This window comes from Ammodytes marinus (assembly GCF_949987685.1).
Source record: "Ammodytes marinus genome assembly, chromosome: 10".
Lineage (NCBI taxonomy): Eukaryota > Metazoa > Chordata > Actinopteri > Uranoscopiformes > Ammodytidae > Ammodytes > Ammodytes marinus.
Window position 1 is genome coordinate 24,616,049 of NC_137214.1, and position 19,196 is coordinate 24,635,244.

Genomic DNA, 19,196 nt, shown 5'->3' on the forward strand with positions numbered 1-19,196 from the left:
ACATCAGCCCATGTGAGTGACAGGGGTTTAGTGCGCACATTGGACCCATTTGTATCTGAAAGGTATCACAGTTTCAACTGTGTCTGTCCTCTTACCATATTTTTTTCTGGCATTGCAGATTAACTTTTTTTCTCTAAGCAGTCACAGCACTTTTGTCAATCAGATTAATTTAGTTATGTTTAATATCATAATATATCTGAAGTTGTTCAACGTCCTCCAGCATCCATACTATTCACATTCATTGGAAGTATTGTTTTTAAGGTATATAGTGTGCCAGATAGGAAGACAATGTAGGATGTAGCTTGACAATTATGTTATCTAAATATTTTTTTCCTCAAAAAATTCGACAAGACATGACATTACATAAGATCTCCTTGCTATCAGTTAAATCAAGAAAACAATAAATAAGTAATTATAATAATATAACTTGATAATTTCAAAGTAAAAAGAGAAAAAGATGAAAAAAAATACATATTTTCATTATTATGCAAATAGGCTACATACGCAAAGAAAATCAACAGTATATATAATATCTGACAGTAATAAGATAGGTACATGATTTTGACATAATTGAAGAAAAGGATGTTGCTTGTTTGGCCTTTCTGATCCACAATCCCTTGCAAAGTGGAAGTTGCATCACCTTGACTGACCCGCTGAGCGAGTATAACCATTGATGTGGCGGATCAACAAGCAAGGAGGGTCAATTTGTCTGTTATTTGTCATACTGGGTTGTTTGGATACAAATGACTTTACTTGACTAGTAACATTTACATTTTGAACTCATCCAGGGAGAAAAAACAACCTGTTTCAAATATTTTTTATTGAAAGCATTTGAAGAAAGTAAACCTAATTGACTATGATTTGCCACCTTCAATTTGAAAGAAAAGAAAGGGGGTGAAGAGCATGACTGTTCTGTGATCAGTGTACACCAAAAACTGGTTTTAATTTATAAGTATATGAAAAACAGGAATATATTCTACACATAATGTAATAGAGCAGTGTCAGTGCTTGTAAGTGTCAGAGTTATAACATACATTAACACTTTGTGAGTCTTGTGAGAGTGTGGAGTGTAACTGTGGATGAGAGGAGGGCACAGGGAAAGGGAGCACGGGGTTGGCTTGAAGCTGCAGAGCATCCCTCCCCTGCCTCTTCTGATCCCGTCACCATGCCATGCATTAGTCAAGCCGTGTGGCCGCCCTGACGTCTGCAGAGAATATGTGAGTGAAGAAGGAATCCATCAAGAGTAATGGTATTGCTGTAGGCCCTCAGGCTAGCCATCTTTAATCCGTACCCATCATGCCTCAGCCATAAACTATGCAATCACGGCCCAGTTTGCTGGCAACAGGCGGGTCCCACTCAGTAAGCGTGTGGTCTTCATGCTCTATTTAAGAAAGAGTCAGGGGTTTTACCTTAGATCTGCTCCCTCCGCTCACTCCTTTTTCTTGCCTTAACCAGATGTGTCAGGTCCCCAGCTTCTTTTCTCCGTTCTCCCGCTCTCTTCCTCCTCCACTCCTGTCCTCTCCTTTGGCAGCTGTTCCCTCACATCGACTGCCATCTCTTCTCTCTCTCTCTCCATCTCTCTCGCTCTCTCTCTCTCTCTCTCTGCCTCCCTCTAGGTACTTGTTCTCTGTTGAGTTCTATGCAACCTCTTCACTGGCTGGGGTTTTGTGGGTAAAATCAAATTAGACTGGAGCACCACGCCATGCAGACAATACAGCTGTATATGCCATGGATATGCCTCCTACTGTAGCTTACATTACAAACTGCTGCTGTGAGCATCACACTATTAGTGAGTAGAATAATATGAGGGGAGTCTTTTTAATGCATGCCATAGACCAGCTGGTGAACCTGGAGGAGCATTTAGCACTAGACGAGAGATACATTGTTCATACGAGTCTGTGAAGTCCACAACAAAGGTACACTAGAGAGAATATTGCACTTCCAGTTATTAGTTGGAGACACACATGACTCCAAATTAATACTAGTGTTGTGCTATGTCTAATGGATGTATTTCTACACAACTGTTTGCTAATACATTCACCATGTCAGTGCAGTGGCGACATGGGGAGAGAGAGAGAGAGAGAGAGAGAGAGAGAGAGAGAGAGAGAGAGAGAGAGATATAGCGATGACATGCAGCAAAAGGGCCCAAGCTGGAGTCAAACCCAGGCCGCGGCAACAAGAATTCTTAATGGTACGCACTCTACCCGGTGAGCCACTGGGGTGCCCATAATGCCTGTTTAATATGAATGCCAATTGATTTATTAATGCCGTCTCATCCCTTGAGTACGTTTTTGATGACTAAATGAATTGGTTGGTGTCATAAAATATAGAAACAAATATCCATCGCAACTTTTCAGACACCAAGGTGACACTTCTTGATGTCTTGCTGTGTGCAAACGGGGGGCCTTAAACCCAGAGATAGTCACTGTACAGTGATGTAGAAGAGAAAAGAAGAAAACATACAATTTTAGAAGTGGAGATCGAAAAATATCGATTTGTGCTTTTCTGCTTTCTCTCAGGATCCTCCTCTAAAATCTCAGCGATGCAATGACTCTATGAATGTATTTAAACGCAGCACTGGTGGTGCACAGCTGATTCTCTGCTCTCGGCATGCAGGCGTCCCATCTCCACTGTATGTCTAATTCATTGGCCCCATTCTGTCAAGTAAGCTGGGCTCTTTAAAATGGACATTTATTACATGCTGTTTTGTTTCCGGTTAGCGTTAAGCACATTCAATTAGAGTCAGGTCCTCTTTCATCCTCTCTGGACTGCAGCTCTCCTCGGTGCGCTCTGACAAGATGTGAAAGTTAAAGAGGACTGTGTGGCGCGGGTATAATGCCTAGAGCCACGCCATCGCAGCAACACGACACTAGCACTTCATCACAGTTCACAACAGGAACAACAAACAGTTTCGAGTCATTTTGGGTTCATTTTAATTAAGTCTTTTCATTTTAATCTTGCTGTTGCAACTTCACTTATATTTAAACTCCAACCCTATTCCATTGCTCTTCTGTTGATGCCCATGTGAACAACAACAACCGACAAGTTGAAATTGGATATGTTGACATGGGATTGAGCTTTTTGCTGTATTCAGTTTGTCTGTACGTGTACTTCATCTTTTCAAGGCTGTACAATAACTCATAATAAAGCCACACCGACTGATATTACATTTAATTTGTTTTCTACTGCAGCATGTCCTGTGATCTATTTTGAAAAAAAAAACATCCAAACAAGGGAAATGTATTTATTTATTTTGTACTCTTTTTTGAATAATAACAGCTTAAATCCATCCATTTTAAAGTGAGTTGTCATGCTCTGTGCAACGGGCAGACATAGGTAATATAGAGAAATGCTTTAACAAAGTGAATGGGGGTCGTTCAGACATGTATAACTTTAATGTATGTTTATTTCCCTATATGCAATGGTGTAGGTGTCAGCTCCTTTGAGCCCCATCTTTGTGAGCTATATACGTCTTCAGCCACATTAATTTGTATGGATCTTCCAGGAGTATTTAAATCAATCGGTAGTATTTAAATCAATCGGAGAAACACTATTTAGTCCTTTGTCTTTAGTGCTGCTTGTCATAGGCGGCTATTCTGCATGTATATGTGTAAAAAAATAACACACTTCAAAGTGTGGCAAATGATGCTTTGTCAATTCAAGCAACATTGCACTATTTTGATCAACAGTGTCATTAAATGACACGCAGATATTTGTTTGGTTAGAGCATTGATTTAAACTCTGCTGATATAATGATTACAGCAAAATGTAAGAGCGTGGATGGCCTGGTCCCCATTTGATTATGCCTTAAATGTGTAATGTGTTCCCAGACGATGAAGTCCACTGCCTTTGGTTAACCACAGACTTTACTTTTTAGTGCCACTGTTTCGGTTTTGAGGGATCTATTTGTGTATATGAGCATATTGACAAATTAAATGCAAACACACACATTGCTACCATTGTGAGCATGTTAGCATTCTGTTATTAGCATTTAACTAAAGCAACACTGTTTTTTTAAGCGCAGCCTCATAGAGGGTGTCAAAGAAAGTGTCACACAATTGCTCATTATTTTGACATGCCCTTAGAGAATGCATGGATGGGGGGTTTGCTTGATGAGCTGTATGTAGTGGTGTAGACACTGCAGGCGTAAATACAGTATCTGGGCCTGACATCCACTATTTCTTTTTTAGGCCATATGCATGAACTGCAAACATGCTCAAATGGCTTCAGAAAAGCATTATAATCAAGCCGCGTTAATTTGATAAACTGCTATGTTTGTACTGCGGGGGAAACGTTATATGTGACTGCTTTCACTGCAAATCGTGCCATGGTGGACTTTCATAGTAATTTCCTTGACAACTAATTACGTCCAGGTCGCTTCATCTATATATTTCCTTCCATGCATCCATCCATCCATCCAGCTTTCCACTTGAAGAAAGTTAAATTAACATTTCCTAGCTGTATTCCGTGTCCTGTCATGTTAGATTTTTTATGTCCTCCTTTTTTCCCGGACCCACAATCAATCACAGAAGCCTTATTTCAGTGGATAAAGCCATATTTCACGTCGGCTGAGAGTTATGTAGATTGATTGATCAAAGACCTCACATTCTTAAGAACAGACAACCTGTTCTCCTTACCATGCGGGGATATGTTGATAAAAGGGTGTGAAGTCTCTGTAGCTTAGTGATCAGTGGATTGCCAGATTTACTTCTTCCTTTGACTTAATTCTACATTGATTAGACACGGTTGGAAGACGTTTCTGGGCTGATTTTTCTTTTTCTTACAGTTTCTGAAGGTAGAGAAATGTTGTTAAACTAAGCACATGTCATGTCCTACTTACTGAGCCTTTACCTCTGATAATCTTTAACGGGGAAGCTACCATTTTATACCTTATATCTCTCTCTTAATATGAAAAAAAGATCAAGTGATATTGATACAATATTATTAAGGATACACAGTTTGCAGGTTCATTTAAAATCCATCCAAAACTTATTTTTTTGCAGTTTACCAAATGAATTTTAAGTATTTATGTTTGCTTAATATCAATAAACAGCTTGTTGAATTGGAACATACAGAGGTTGCAGTGAGTTTGTTTAGTGATCAGCCTGATTGGGTTTATACAAGAGTCAGTGTCTTTATTCAACTCAGTTCCACAGTTTTGTAAATTTCTTGGCTGGCTTCCCTAAGAGAAAGGCTGCTCCTCACGGCAACATTATTTGAGGAAATGTATAGAATAAAAGAAAAATGTTGTATCTCTGTCATTCTCCGCAGGAGGCTGAACTTGGTTTTGCTTAGTTTTTCTCAAGTTCACAAACCTTTGGCTTTTGTGAAGGTTTGGATCTGCACACAACTTTCAAAGCCATTCTCTTACGTCTACAATGTTAAAGTTATTGTTAATTTCACTCCTCTGCGTCAGTGCCTTAATTATTGTCCTCCATTATTCTAATCTTGGACTTGGCATAGAGACTTGGCCGCAGTTATGCTTAGATTTTACTGAGTAAAATATATCCAATTGTTTATCTGTCTGTGCTGTTTTAACTATAAGCTGTTCACTTGTTTTCACACGTACAGCATGTCTCATTATGTACGTTTCATTCTATGGTATTGTTGTCAACAGGGTGTGAAATAACGATTGTTTTGCAGCTTCAGGACTTAATGGTGATGTTCACAGCACAGGCACGTATTTCACACTGGCGGTTTGCGCATCACAACTAACTTTCTCAAAGCATAAAGAGCGTCTCACAACATGTGCTTGATGTATGGAGGGTTGATAAACCACATGCTTCACAAAAAGAGCTGGACTATCTTCACTTTGTTGTCCCAAATATCCTCTTCATTACTTTTACAGTGTCAGTATGATCGGATCATTACTCATTTGCGCACGTCTGTTGGAGCCAAAGAATGATTGCTCTTGCCTGACATCATCTTTGGCTGGTATTTGAAGCAGAAAAGAGTCTGGCTTTATCGGAATGAAAGAGACCAGCTGAGAAATAACAGACGAGGGACCACTTTCTCTCCTCCCAGTGCTGGAGATAATCTTGTTTTTTGACTTGAGTGATAGGCAAGGATTTCACAGCCGCTCCATCTGTTTCTGACGGCTTTGCCTTCATGTCAAAATTGGATTTCTTAATCTAATCGCAGCGGTTTTCTAAACTAGAATTTTTTTTGTGTGTTGCCTGCCTGCCTGCCTCCCTTCCGGCGCAGATCACTGCACGGGATTCCTGTATGCCGATGCAAAAATACTCCCTCTGATCCGCCAACAATAGACAGCCCTCAATTACGATAATGGGAGCACAAAGCACATTGCACAAATGATATGATATAGGGCCTTTTGGAAGCATATAGACCCCTGCAATGTAGCCCCACATTATCTCCCCCAGAATGCTGCTGCTGGATGAATTTTACCTGGCAGTTTATTTTAAAAAACAGGCAGGGCTCAGAGATGAATTGGACAACAGGATCAGGTGGGCCTCGACAGGGCAAGTAGGTTTTGTGTCGAACAGGATTAGAGGGAATGATCTGTGTCCCGAATGCTTCTTAATGCACTGTCACATTATGCAAATCCCCCCACTACGTATGAACGCCACAGATACTGTATTTGTCCGCCTTTTCCACACGTTGTCTCTCCCGTGAGCTGCGTGGATTGACCTCAATTTGTTTCACAACCTCCTATTTTTTGATTTTTTTGTATGAATTCCCTATTCCTTTGGCGGAGTGTGGGGTAAACGACAGCACACCTTTTTCCCTGTTGCTGTTTTTACAGGATATGGCGGTGAGGAAAAAAAGATCACACGGCGTTCTAGCTGTGAACAAGACCAAAAAGTTTAGACAAAGGAAGAAGAGATGCTCCGCTCACAGACACGAGTCAGCTTCCATCTCTCTCTCTCTCTCTCTTCTCCGTCTGCCTTTCTTCCTTCAGAGACCAGTCAGCTCCTGCCCTCCATCCTCAAACTCTCTCTCTCTTTCTCCCTCTCTCATCTGGTCTGCCCTTCCTCTCTCATCTCTGCTGTCCCGCTTCCTGCCTTTCCCCTTCCACCTTTAACACTTGTTCTAGCTGTTGGCTAGAACCAAGCTAATTGACAGACTGACCTCAGGAAAAAAGCAATGCTACTCCTCATGTTGTCTTCGGATCAAACATCCCCCTCTTGTCTCTCAGTTATTCTCTCATATTTTTCTTCCTCTCTTTTTTTTCCGCAGCTCCCTCAAACTTCAGTATACCCCGGCACATGAAGCCTTGCCTCTCTTACTGGAGGGCTGGAGGAAATGAATGGTGGTTGTGTGTGTGTGTGTGTGTGTGTGTGTGTGTGTGTGTGTGTGTGTGTGTGTGTGTGTGTGTGTGTGTGTGTGTGTGTGTGAGTGAGTGTGGGCAGCTTTGGTTCATGATAGATGAGGAAGAGCAGGGCCTGGGAGAGGAGAGAGCATGCGGACAGACAGTTTGACTAGCTCCCGCTGCAACGTTGAACTTTAGCAATTTGATGCCTACCACCGAGACAGACCTCTAGCCCTCTCCACTGTCAAGAGGCTTTCATCTCATCAGTTGCTCATACAGTTCAGGTCTTTGCATGAATCCTTTTTCTTTTCTTTTTTCTTTAGACAGAAGGGGGAAGGCAAGAAGACCCTCTCTTCTCACTTCAAGACAAGTCTTTAGGAGATCCATATCATCTGTTCATGGCTTGGTCTCACTGCCCTGCCCGTTTTGTTCTTTTTATTCTTCTGCTTTCCCACTCTCCCTCACTGCAGCATAGCATGTCTTCATGCCGACTTTTCCCGAAAAAAAATATTTTGGAGCCCAATGAAATAAAATAAGTAATGTACAATAGCTGAAGAGCACGCCTCAAACCTCACTGTTGAGTTTAACAATACTGTCACTCCCCACAGTGCATTTTCCCCACCATTGATTTGCCTTTTTTTCCCCCACCAAAGTGCCACTGAATGTTATCTTTGACTGTGAAAACCGACAGCTGCCTGTAGGAGTGAAATAATTGCCATTGCCAGTGTGACAGACTTTACTGGTTTACTTGTACAGTAGCAGAACAATGGCATTCTTTTATGAATCGCCTGGAAGCCTGAAGGCTTCATGGGTTTCCATTCTGTGGGCGAGTCAGGTTGCTTGGAGCTGTATTGCGAAGAGGTCTAAGCGATTACATTATAACGTTTTGTCACTTTGTACTTTTCAAAAAATGCTGCTTTATTTCATGTGTTTTTTAACAAAAGTGCCAGCCTGGATCCCAAAGCAACTCGGGAAGATGATTCTCGGCTTAAAAATCCGCCCCGCTGCTTTTACTGGCACAGAGTAGACCAACATGTCATCATACACACAGATCACAGGTAGCCTCACAGCCTATGTGGGCCTCACAGTGACATCCAGAGTCGGCTGTACTGAGTAGGCAGGCCGGATTAGTCCTCCCCTTTCAAATTCACTGAGAAAACCAAAGTGTTCCCTGGCAAAATCTGTCTTGTTAATATTCTTATACTGTACAGGGAAATTGTTGCAATCCTTTAAAGAGCATTTACGATAATTCCACATTTGTGAAATACTGCGCACGTTTCATCATGACCACATACTATTTGAAGATAATGTCTGCCTGTGTTTTTGTCTTTGCTTATGATGGGGCTGGTGTATCAAACTGTAACATTGACGTTTAATTTCATATGGCAAAAACAACGCATTGACACTCGATGATCACCCTTTGTGGATTACAAGTGGTACAATTGTTTTTACACATTCACATTGTCGCACATTTTAAATCGTACTAAGCAAACTGTATTTTGTCTGAATTCACAAAATAGTATTCCCTTCTGGAACTTTCCAATTGAATCCTAGATGGGCATAATGCATTTTTTTTCTCTCCTGTGGCCCGCATACTATACTGTAGTGTTCCGCTGTACACACATCATGCAAAATAAATAAACCAATACCCACATGTCTGGATAGATCTAAATGACAACTTCCCCAATGTATTATATTTAAAGAGGACCTATGATACTTTTCGACTTTTATGACCTATAAACGTTGTTATATTTATAGTCATGTTTAACCATACTAGAGTATCAAGTAATTACGTACATGCATTTCGACGTATTCCCTGCTGACCGTCTGGGGTGGCTGTGCAGAGCACTAAAAACTATGGCAGCCAGTCGAGCCGAACTTGTTCAAATTTCCGGTATGTGTCACAAGATATTTTTGCCATATATGGTCAGGCAGGCTCCCAGGTTGCTATATATAGCAGGGGGTGACAACACTGGACCAGTGCTCGCTTAGCTCAGCCGGTAGAGAGATTGTTTACGAAGCAGTAGACCCGTGTTCGTGTCCCGCCCGGGCTGATTCTTTGCAGACATTTAGAATCACGACTTCCCTTCGCAAGGTAACCAATCACAACAGAGTTGGGTTTGCAGGAAGGGGGGGAGGGGGCGGAGATGGCAGAAGCAAAGTGTTTACAGGGCCTGCTGGATCGCCAAAATAAGATAAAGAGCTTCCTGAAAATCTACATAGTTTGTTTGTGATGTGATTCGTGTCAGGTTGCTCTATAGCAGTTTTTAACAAGAAATTAAGACCAGAAAAGTAGTATAATAGGATCTCTTTAAGTAAGTGACTTGACAAAATAATCCCAACTCAAGGCCTGATTTAAATAAAATGTACAGTGTACGTATATTCTATTACATTATAAAGATTAAGTGCACAGGGAATTCAAAACACATTTCTCCTTTTCTCCTTCTCATCTGCTAATGCCTTCAAAACAGGTATAGTTTTAAATTATTTATTTTTGGTCAAAAAAAGAATGAGACACAAATTGAACAACAACAAAAACAACAACAACAAATAAATTGTTAAATGATTCATTTGAAATCAGTCAAAATAGTACAATGACGGAAATATAGATGGGGAAGAATGTGAAAGTAGTTTTGTGTTTCTCCCCTGCTGAAAATGCAAGCCCTGTAACTCTATTAGAGGATAGTATTTGTACCATGTAAGACAATTCCTGCTGGCATAAATACAGAATAGAACAAATACTTGCTGATCCGTGCCAAGTGGACTAAGCTAGTTTGGAATTATGTGCAAGATACTTAAAGGGCCCAGGAGAGGCATGCTGCTGATGAGCTGTGTAATGAACCCACATACTGGAGGCCCCTGCCCGCCTGTTAGAGGATGGCTTGGCTGGGATGTAGTGTGTGGTTGGACAGTTATGACAGGTGCGGGTGATGACAGATAATGTGATCAATTGTGTGTGTGTGTGTGTGTGTGTGTGTGTGTGTGTGTGTGTGTGTGTGTGTGTGTGTGTGTGTGTGTGTGTGTGTGTGTGTGTGTGTGTCCATTGCAGTAGCTCTTGGCTGGACTAGCCAGCTCAGCTCATTTCACAAACGGGAGTGAAGAGGCCACTGTCACATGCAGGTGTCACACATGCCGTGTCCCTCCTACAGGTGCAGTATATTAGAGGAGTCAGGTCCTGACATATTACTGAGGTGCCTGCCCATGCACAGGTGATGACAGCTATGAATATACTGAGGGTGGATTGAGGATTTGCTTTGAAAACAAAGCAGCATGTTTGTGAGCACAGGGGCTTTCAGATCAACACCAAGTTTAGAAAGCCTTAGACCTTGTGTTGCACTGTTGAGGTTGGACATACTGTACATTTGAGTTGTAGTTTGCTCTCCACAGTGGAAGGGGAACAGAGCTTTATCCTCATTCCAATCAAACAGTAGTGGTCATTTTTGGTCCTCATTAAGGTGGTTAACTTGTTCTGGGTACTAGCAGTATCAGAATAGGCATGATCCATCACAGAATATATGCACATTTCAGTTTATTAATGGTGTAGTGCAGCCTCGGGATATTTTTCTCAAACGGAAAAAAAAACACGTGTTCAAAAGATGACTTTTAAATGCCTCCTTGTTGGTGGTTGAAAACAAACATTATTCGAAGACATATTAGAAAATTCTATTTAAATGTGCGATCCTCTCGCAGGGCTCTATTAAGGATTCCAAAATATCAACCTTTCAAAAGAAGGGGACCAGGACTTTGCTTTTGTAGGCCGCCATGCTGTGTAGCTCCCTTTCTAGAGATATCAAACATGAAAACCCAGTATCCTCTTTTGAAATATCTTCCATCAAACAGACTTGTTCATAGCTGACGGTATTGGTTATAATTATTCAGTTAATTTGATCTTGATATATAATGCCCATTCTATAATTATGTTTTACTTTAAAGCACACTTTTGTCACACTGTTTTGAAAGATGCTATATACAGTCACCATTAATACTGTAGGTCGGTCGCTTTCCAACACAGTCAAAAGTCATACAGCTCTTGGAAGAATATAACACCTGTGTCGCTGATTGATGTCATGTATGTCAAAAATAGTATTTATATTCATAACTAATCAAATCTGAGCACGTAGAGGTCATACACACAATTGTATATTCTACACTGTCTCTGGATAACTTTTTCCAAATTAACCCATTATCCATTATTTAGCTTTGAAGTAAAAAAAAAAAAAAAAAAACTAACATGGCATTCAAGAGTCAGGCAGAAGTCTCAATGTTGTCATTGTGTCAGCTTGAAAACCCTACAGGTCTGGACCATGTATAAGGGATTTTATCATTTTTCGGACTCAAAAAGAGAAAAGGAAAGAAAGATTAGCTCTGGTGGACTGCAGTTTCATTCAGCAGCTTTCCGTGGCCAGCAGAATATAAGACTGTACATTTCGTATGGTTATCTTATCTTTCAATCGGGGTACAGCACGGAGCCCATGCAAGCAATGCCTGCCACAGAAATGGGTTAAAAGAGGTACTCGAGCAGTGGGAGGACGCATGATGGGTGGCTCGGAGGCCGTCTTCATTCAATGAGCAGAGGAGAGAGGATCTCTGAGCCAGACAGGGGGTGAGAGAAAGGGGGGGAGAGAGAGAGAGAGAGAGAGAGAGAGAGATAATTGCCTGTAGCGTTGTGGATGTAATAGGGGAAGGCAGTGATGCGTCTCCGCCAGGCTATAGTCTGGTCACCGGGGATATTCTGTCTCCAGCGTTCGCCACTAGCTCTCAATGCGCCGAAATTTCTTCTTGCCTTCGTCTTATTTATTTGTTTCAGTTTTTCCAACTCTGCCCGAGGTAAATATAACCGCAGCCTCTAGAGAGTGGGTGGGTGTATACGTTTTCAGCTCGATTGGGAGAGTTTGCAGCATGTGTTTGTTTGTGTGTATGTGTTTTTTTTTTCCTCCCACCCTTCTGCAGAGGGCCATTCTCTTTCAAGCTAAATACCATTGCTGGCTCGCACGCTGCAGGCCTCCGACTTTGCTGGGCATCTGCTAATGCCTGCTCAATTACCTCCAGCCCTATCTCTCTCTGGCTAGAATACAGAACTGATTGTGTGTTATTGGGGGTGATATACACAACTTTGAAGTCTTGCGATGCTGCCCCGAGATGTGTAGTGTAGTCGAACCGCTATAGGAGGGGGGGAAAAGCAACAAGCAGATAAACACACAAACCTGTCAAAGGGCAAAACAAGCTGGCCCCATTTTTGGTTTGATGCCTTTAAGGGGAGACTGGGAATGTACTGACACACCCCACTGTGTGGGCTCACAGGAGGTGGTGGGAAGTGTTTTGCGGGGTTAAATGGCCAGGCATGCCTTCAATTTGTACAACCTGTATTTCACCGTAGCTGTGGTTCATTAGGCATCCAAGGCAACAACCCGGGGGACTCTGTTAATTACAGCGCTCATACTCCTTGATGGGCCCAGGAACACCGCTCGCACACAGCAGGAGGGCCCCATGTTCTTATACGTGTGTGGCGTGTCCTGTTGGTTGTAAACATACGAAAACACCACAGGAATTCAATCGTCAATACAAGATGTTTGCCAAATCATATGTCGCACATTGCTCGAACACGTTTTCTCTTTCTGATTTGCAGTCATACCACACATCTCAGTAGAAAAAGGGATATATCTATGATATAGTGTGATATAATGCAATATATCCATAGATTTTTGTTGTTATTTATTTGCATTGAATTCCAGTGAGAAGATAAAAACAATGTTATGGGTTTTACATGTACAACCATTAACAGGTTATTTTTCTAAGTTACAAATCACCTTTCAATATGAACATTTTCATTCCAAAGGTGTTGATGCAGTAAATGACACATTTGTAAAAATGCAAGCGGTATAAATCATATTTCATGATTGTGTATTTGTATGGAACCACCCACAACAATTGTCATCACACACACACACACACACACACACACACATACGTACACATATACACAAGCACACACACACATACCGTTTGGCTCATTATCACACTGTGTTTTGATGTCACTGTTTCCATTAATTGTATGTTGTCAGTTATATTTAAATCGTACTCATGTCACATTGATGTATTTATAATGTGGTTCCTTTATTCTTTTTACACTTGACTTATAGTGTGAATTGTTATCTTTCACCCACTGATCCATTTGCAATGCCACCTTTATTTATATCAATTAGTGTTGAGTGTCTTTCCAAACTTTTTTCCATGTCTTTACTGAATCTGTGTTCCAACACAGTGTTGATTGTTTAAATGAATGTTTCTCGATTTAGGTCCATGTAAGGCTGGATGACAGCATAGACAAAGTCTTTGACATTTCATCAAGACGCCAACTCATAAACACAGCTAAACAACCCCAATATTGTCATGTGGACTTACGATTAAAAGACACTCCCGGCAGGTGATTAAATGGTGGAAAGTTGCATATTCTCAAAAAATACTCCAAACTTCCAATCGACGACATGCACAACATGAGTTTGCCTCTGTGATCAGCTGTGAATATTCAAATGATCGCTGTAAATAGACGGCTAAATTAGAAATCAAACCTGAGGAAATAATTTGCTGTAATGACAAGCTCCTTCAAAAGACCACAGCGTCCCTGCCTTCCCCTACATCTTGACAGCCTTTATTCACATCTCAGGCTCCTGACAGGGCTTTGTACGTGCCTTGTCACCTCAAATCTGTTTGCCACTGCTATGCTTCTAACCCCCCCCCCCCCCCCGACCCCCCGCCTCCACACTTCTGCTTAAAAAGGCACTGTTAATGTTAGATTCCATCATGCAGCCTCTTTCCTGGTTGTTCAGGTGGGGTCCTAAATTGAGGACTTGTAGCCACTTGTTCTATGTTTTTCCCTCCACCGTATCTGATACGGATCCTTAGTGCAACACACTGATGCTAATTCATCTGGAAGGCCCTTTCCTTTCAGCTTCCTTGTAACCTGATTATGCCAATCAAAGTGTCTAATGAGTGGGGAAAATGAACACTTGGCAGCTCATGAGCCTGTTCCTACAGCAAACATTTTTTTTCCACACATACCAAAAATGAGATGAAGGTACCTCAACTTCTCGGAGCTCAGGGGAGGCTAGGTGTGGTGCACCATGTGAAATCTTGATATCTGAAATGTCATATTATATAGTTATTCAGTTCTGTAGCCGTAGGGCTAATGATTGTAACCTTTCGAGTAACACCGTGACTTCATCACTTCATCAATAGTGTGATTAAAACCCTGTGTTATATAGATATTTTTTTTCTGGACTGAAACTGAAACTGTCTTTTTCTGTTACATTTTCCTTGTGGGGGTTATTCAAACTGGAGAAGTTACATGCGGGGGGCATTCTTTCTCAGTCTTTTCTAAATCTTCAACTTCAACCCTGTAATGGAAGGGGTTACACAGTTTACTGCTTCAATAACAACACAGGACCATATTGACCTGTCGTCTTGACCATTGTCAGTAAAAAACAAAGACAAAAACAGAACATTGTGGGGGCATTTGTTTACTGGTACATTTTCAGAATGTAGTGCAGCCAAAGCATGCATCTATGGGGCTCTTCACACAGATAGTGATCACCTCTCTCATTCTAAGAACCAGATGTCAACATTTACATCACCTTTACCTCATAGACTGACAACATAACAGACCAGATTCAACAGAAATCACGCTCAGGAAGTAAAGATTCCCATTTGTTGGAGCTGTTGAAATGGTAGAGCCGGTTGGAATAAACCAAACATTTACTTAGGGTTAGAGGGTTAAAAATACTACTTAAAATAGGACAATTGGAACAGATTGCTGCAGAGGGAAAACCCTACAACAACTTAGAAGACCTTGTGAAATTATTATTTCTTTGTTGGCAGTGGCCATGGCCATACAATATTGCAACGGGAATTGGGCATTCCATATTTGAAGGACAGACCAACGTAGAGAATGATCTGTGATAAAATAAGAAAACATGAGTACAAGAAGGAATTGTGATGTTTTCTGGTTTGTCGTTCCATTGGGAAATACAAACCCACGGGTTCCATTTAAAGGCAGCATTACTCTGTATACTATACACGCTCACTTTATGTCAGCTAGCAAAAACGCTATCTTTCCATAGCAACAACTTTTTCACACCACACATGAACCTATGCAGCAGGAAAGGGCTAAAGTTGTTGGATGGTGAGTGAGAGTGAGAACATGATGATGTACCCGAAATAAATACAGTATCCTGTAAGTTGTCACCATTCTGATCTGATGACAGTTATGGTTGGCTTGTACTGATAAAGCCCACATGTCAGCAACCTGTTACAATACAACCATTCAAACCTAACAAAGAACATATGAATTACTTTGAATGCTATTTCAAGTTTTTGCCCTTAACAGTTTGAAATATGACAGCGTTACTTTTTTAATATCCTGCTGCCCGATTTCTGTGTCTCCTTGGTTCCATCTAGACAACAATTATTATTTATTTTGTCTTACTAATATAGTTAATATTTGAAACAATGTGAGCCTTTCTTTAGCATGAGTCTTCCCAATCAGATTGACGTGAAGCATGTAAGGTTATATCACATTAATTCATACTATACAGTATTCTATTCTGGTGTACAGAAGTATTGTATTTTATTTGAGCTTGTTTTGTGTACCAATTAAATGTCCTTTCTCTGTGCACTATTTATTTATTTTATTTATTCATTATATTTTCCAAGTATGTGTTCTTCTCTATAACATTTTTGAGGTTGCATTGTTGGAGAGCGTCAGACTCAATAATTCCATTGCCAACAACTGCTACAATAATTGTTGGTGCACACGACCAATAAATACACTTGAGCTTTAACTTGAGCAAATGAAAATATGTGGTTTATCAAGCATGCGGGTCGTGTAACATAGCAACTGACTCCAAGGATCTAAAGCAGGAAATAAAATGTGCTTTTGCTTTGAATTACATTATTAGATGCTGACATGGAATCAATTGCAGATCAGTTAAGGCCAATTTGTGCAGCAGAGTGAAAAATACTGTATGGTAATTAAAATCCATAGCTTTAAAGCCTCATGTTGGGGAGCATAGTAGTCATGACACTGATTAGGGTCATCGTGGTGAAGCAGTATAACTTGTGTGGTTCTTTAATTGCAGTTTGTTTACAGCATGTGCTTGGAGAAGACTCCAGGCCATTATGTTGCCAGCTCTTGAGGAATCTTCCCTTCCCTATATGATGGTTTAAAATCTGAAATCTGCTTAAAATCCCTCAGCCTGCAGCATGCAAACTAAACAGAAGGTTAATGAGTGACATACTGGCTTTGTGTTTGTTTTTGTCTGTGTAGTGTGTGTCAGTGAATGGGTGTGTGGCCTCAATTTAGTCCTTTTTTCTGCCCATGCCCACGGCTTCATATACGAAAACTAGCGCTGTCAGTTTAATGCGTTATTAACAGCGTTTATATATGTACTGTTGAAGTAAATGGTTTGCCATACTTATGGACATCATCTTTCCCTTATCTTAAGCATGTGCTTTAAGTTGCCGACACAGAATCATAAATTAATCATTGAGCTAAATTAGAAGACTCCAAGCAATGTCAACGTGTTCAGTATCAACAGTTTATCAACAAAAATGATTCCTCATTACATTGCTGCAATATGCTTTGTTCAGAGTGCCCTTGAACCAGAGGCTTTATCTGATAACCTCATCTCCAGGCAGCAATCACTGAGTAGAAACAAAAAGTACTGAAAGTAAAGTATGGCATTGATAAAAGGTGATTCCCTTGATAATGCTATTTTAACTATATGCACATATCTTTTGTCGCACGATGAACTATAGAATATTGCGGAAACTTTTATAAGGGGTCATTGATTCAGCAGGGTATGGAAGCAGCTGTAGGCTAATTGACGCGTATACGGGGACAGACAAGTGTAAGGAACTATTTCTAACCACTGTACTGCTTTTACAGTGTGCCCGACCCTGGTCTGTTTTGATCACAATCTTTTTTTTTTGTATTCCCAAAGAACATACCGTTCAAAAAAGCCCTGAATGGAAATAGCATCCCTCAGATCTCCTGGAGTGCTAATCTGTCCTCGCCCCTAGTAGAGAATCCAAAGCTATTTACCCGCCTCTGCCATTTCTTCCCCTTGTCCCTGATAGTGTTCTTCTCTCCCTAGGTATGGAAGCCAATGGCTGGCCAATCGGCAGCCATACTGCTTTCCATGGTCAAACAGATTTTTCTTGTAGCTGCTGGGATTTGGTAATGGCTTTGAGAGCTGAGTGTCGAGCTCTTTGGCTCAAATCCAATTGTACAGTAAGGAGGTCAGAGGTTGTTATTTTTTTATAAAAAAAAAATACGCTGAGTAAAGCACAAAACAATTGGTAAATTTTGATTGGCATTTGCTCTGTGTCATTAAAAGCACAATAACCAACAGAGAGTTAAGTATTTTGAGGTGTAGACAAGAAATGAAGAGTTACATTATGTGGATAACTGATAGCAGAGCATGGTTGGTGTTTTTCCCCACCTCCCCAGAGGCTGCTGTCTTTGTTTCCCAGTTAAACAATAGTCGGAAAACAAGAGAACAAAAGGGAGAAATAAAAGCCAAATGACAAATAATTTTAGAAGAGGGTTGCGATAAAGAGTGGGAGTACTGTGTGTGTGTGTGTGTGTGTGTGTGTGTGTGTGTGTGTGTGTGTGTGTGTGTGTGTGTGTGTGTGTGTGTGTGTGTGTGTGTGCGTGTGTGTGTGTGCATCTATGCACATCGGGATGTTTGAGCCATACTTATTGATTGTTGAAACTAGGATGGAAGGGTTGCAGAAATCAATGCTAAGACGGTTAGGTCAGCCAGGAAACTTTCCAGAACAGTCGTTCAGCCTCTCAGCACAGCTAACAAGATATTAGACCAAGTATAGACACTCTCTGTCTGGAACACACAACGGGCATCACTACAGTTTGACTCAGAGTTTTTTTTTTTTTTTTGGTTTTTACATTCTTGGAAGTTACCAATTGACATTTCCGTTTTGGTTTTGGTACTCAGCAACTTTGAAAGTTGCAGCAGGGGGTTTAAATACAGTTTATCAGAAAACTTCATGTTGTTTTCTTGTTTGCCTGCTTGTCTTGCAGTTTGAAGGGATGCTAAGTGAGGATGTGGCAGAGTGCGTTATGGGTTCAACATTAAAGGCAGTGAGAGCGGTGCTGATCTGTCTTCGATCACCTGGATGGTCCACCAGTTCAGTCAAGGCTGATAGTAGACAGGATTGGAACCTTAAGGGATCATCTAAAACATTAGGATTCATGCTGTGGAGAGGATCCAGAGCCAAATGTCCAATATTGTCTGCTTTCCAAATTACTTTTAATGAGTCAAATTATTAATCAAGCTGAAGTTTTGAATTGTTGTTAAAATACAAACTGTTTAAAAAGACTATCTAGGGAACTACCATCTGCTCAGTGGATGCAAGAGTGTCTCATAGGTTTTACATTACATCAAATATAAATCAAATAGTAATTTCACAGTTTTCTAAAAATACACAATCATTGTAGAATTGCAATCAAGAAACAGCATCATATTTCTGTCATGTCAGAGGTGGACATTTCCCCATGAGTTTGACAACACATAATGACACTAAATTGTTGCTGTGTTTATTCAAATGAGATTTACATGTTGAATAAAACATGATAGAATTTGAGTACCCCTTTTATAATCTGCTTTAAAACACACCACTCCAAATATCAAAGCCATAAACACCACATCTGCCTAAGTTGACGAGCACAACAACATCCAGATTGTCCTAAAATCATACAAAATAAGATCTGAGGGGAAATGAGTGATTCACAGCAACGGCAGTGCTTCATGTGTGTTTATCAGAGATAGCAGGGATTATCAGGTATTAACAGTGTGCGGCTGCTCTGCCACAGCTTTATAGCCAGTAAATAAGGACCAACGTTTAGTTG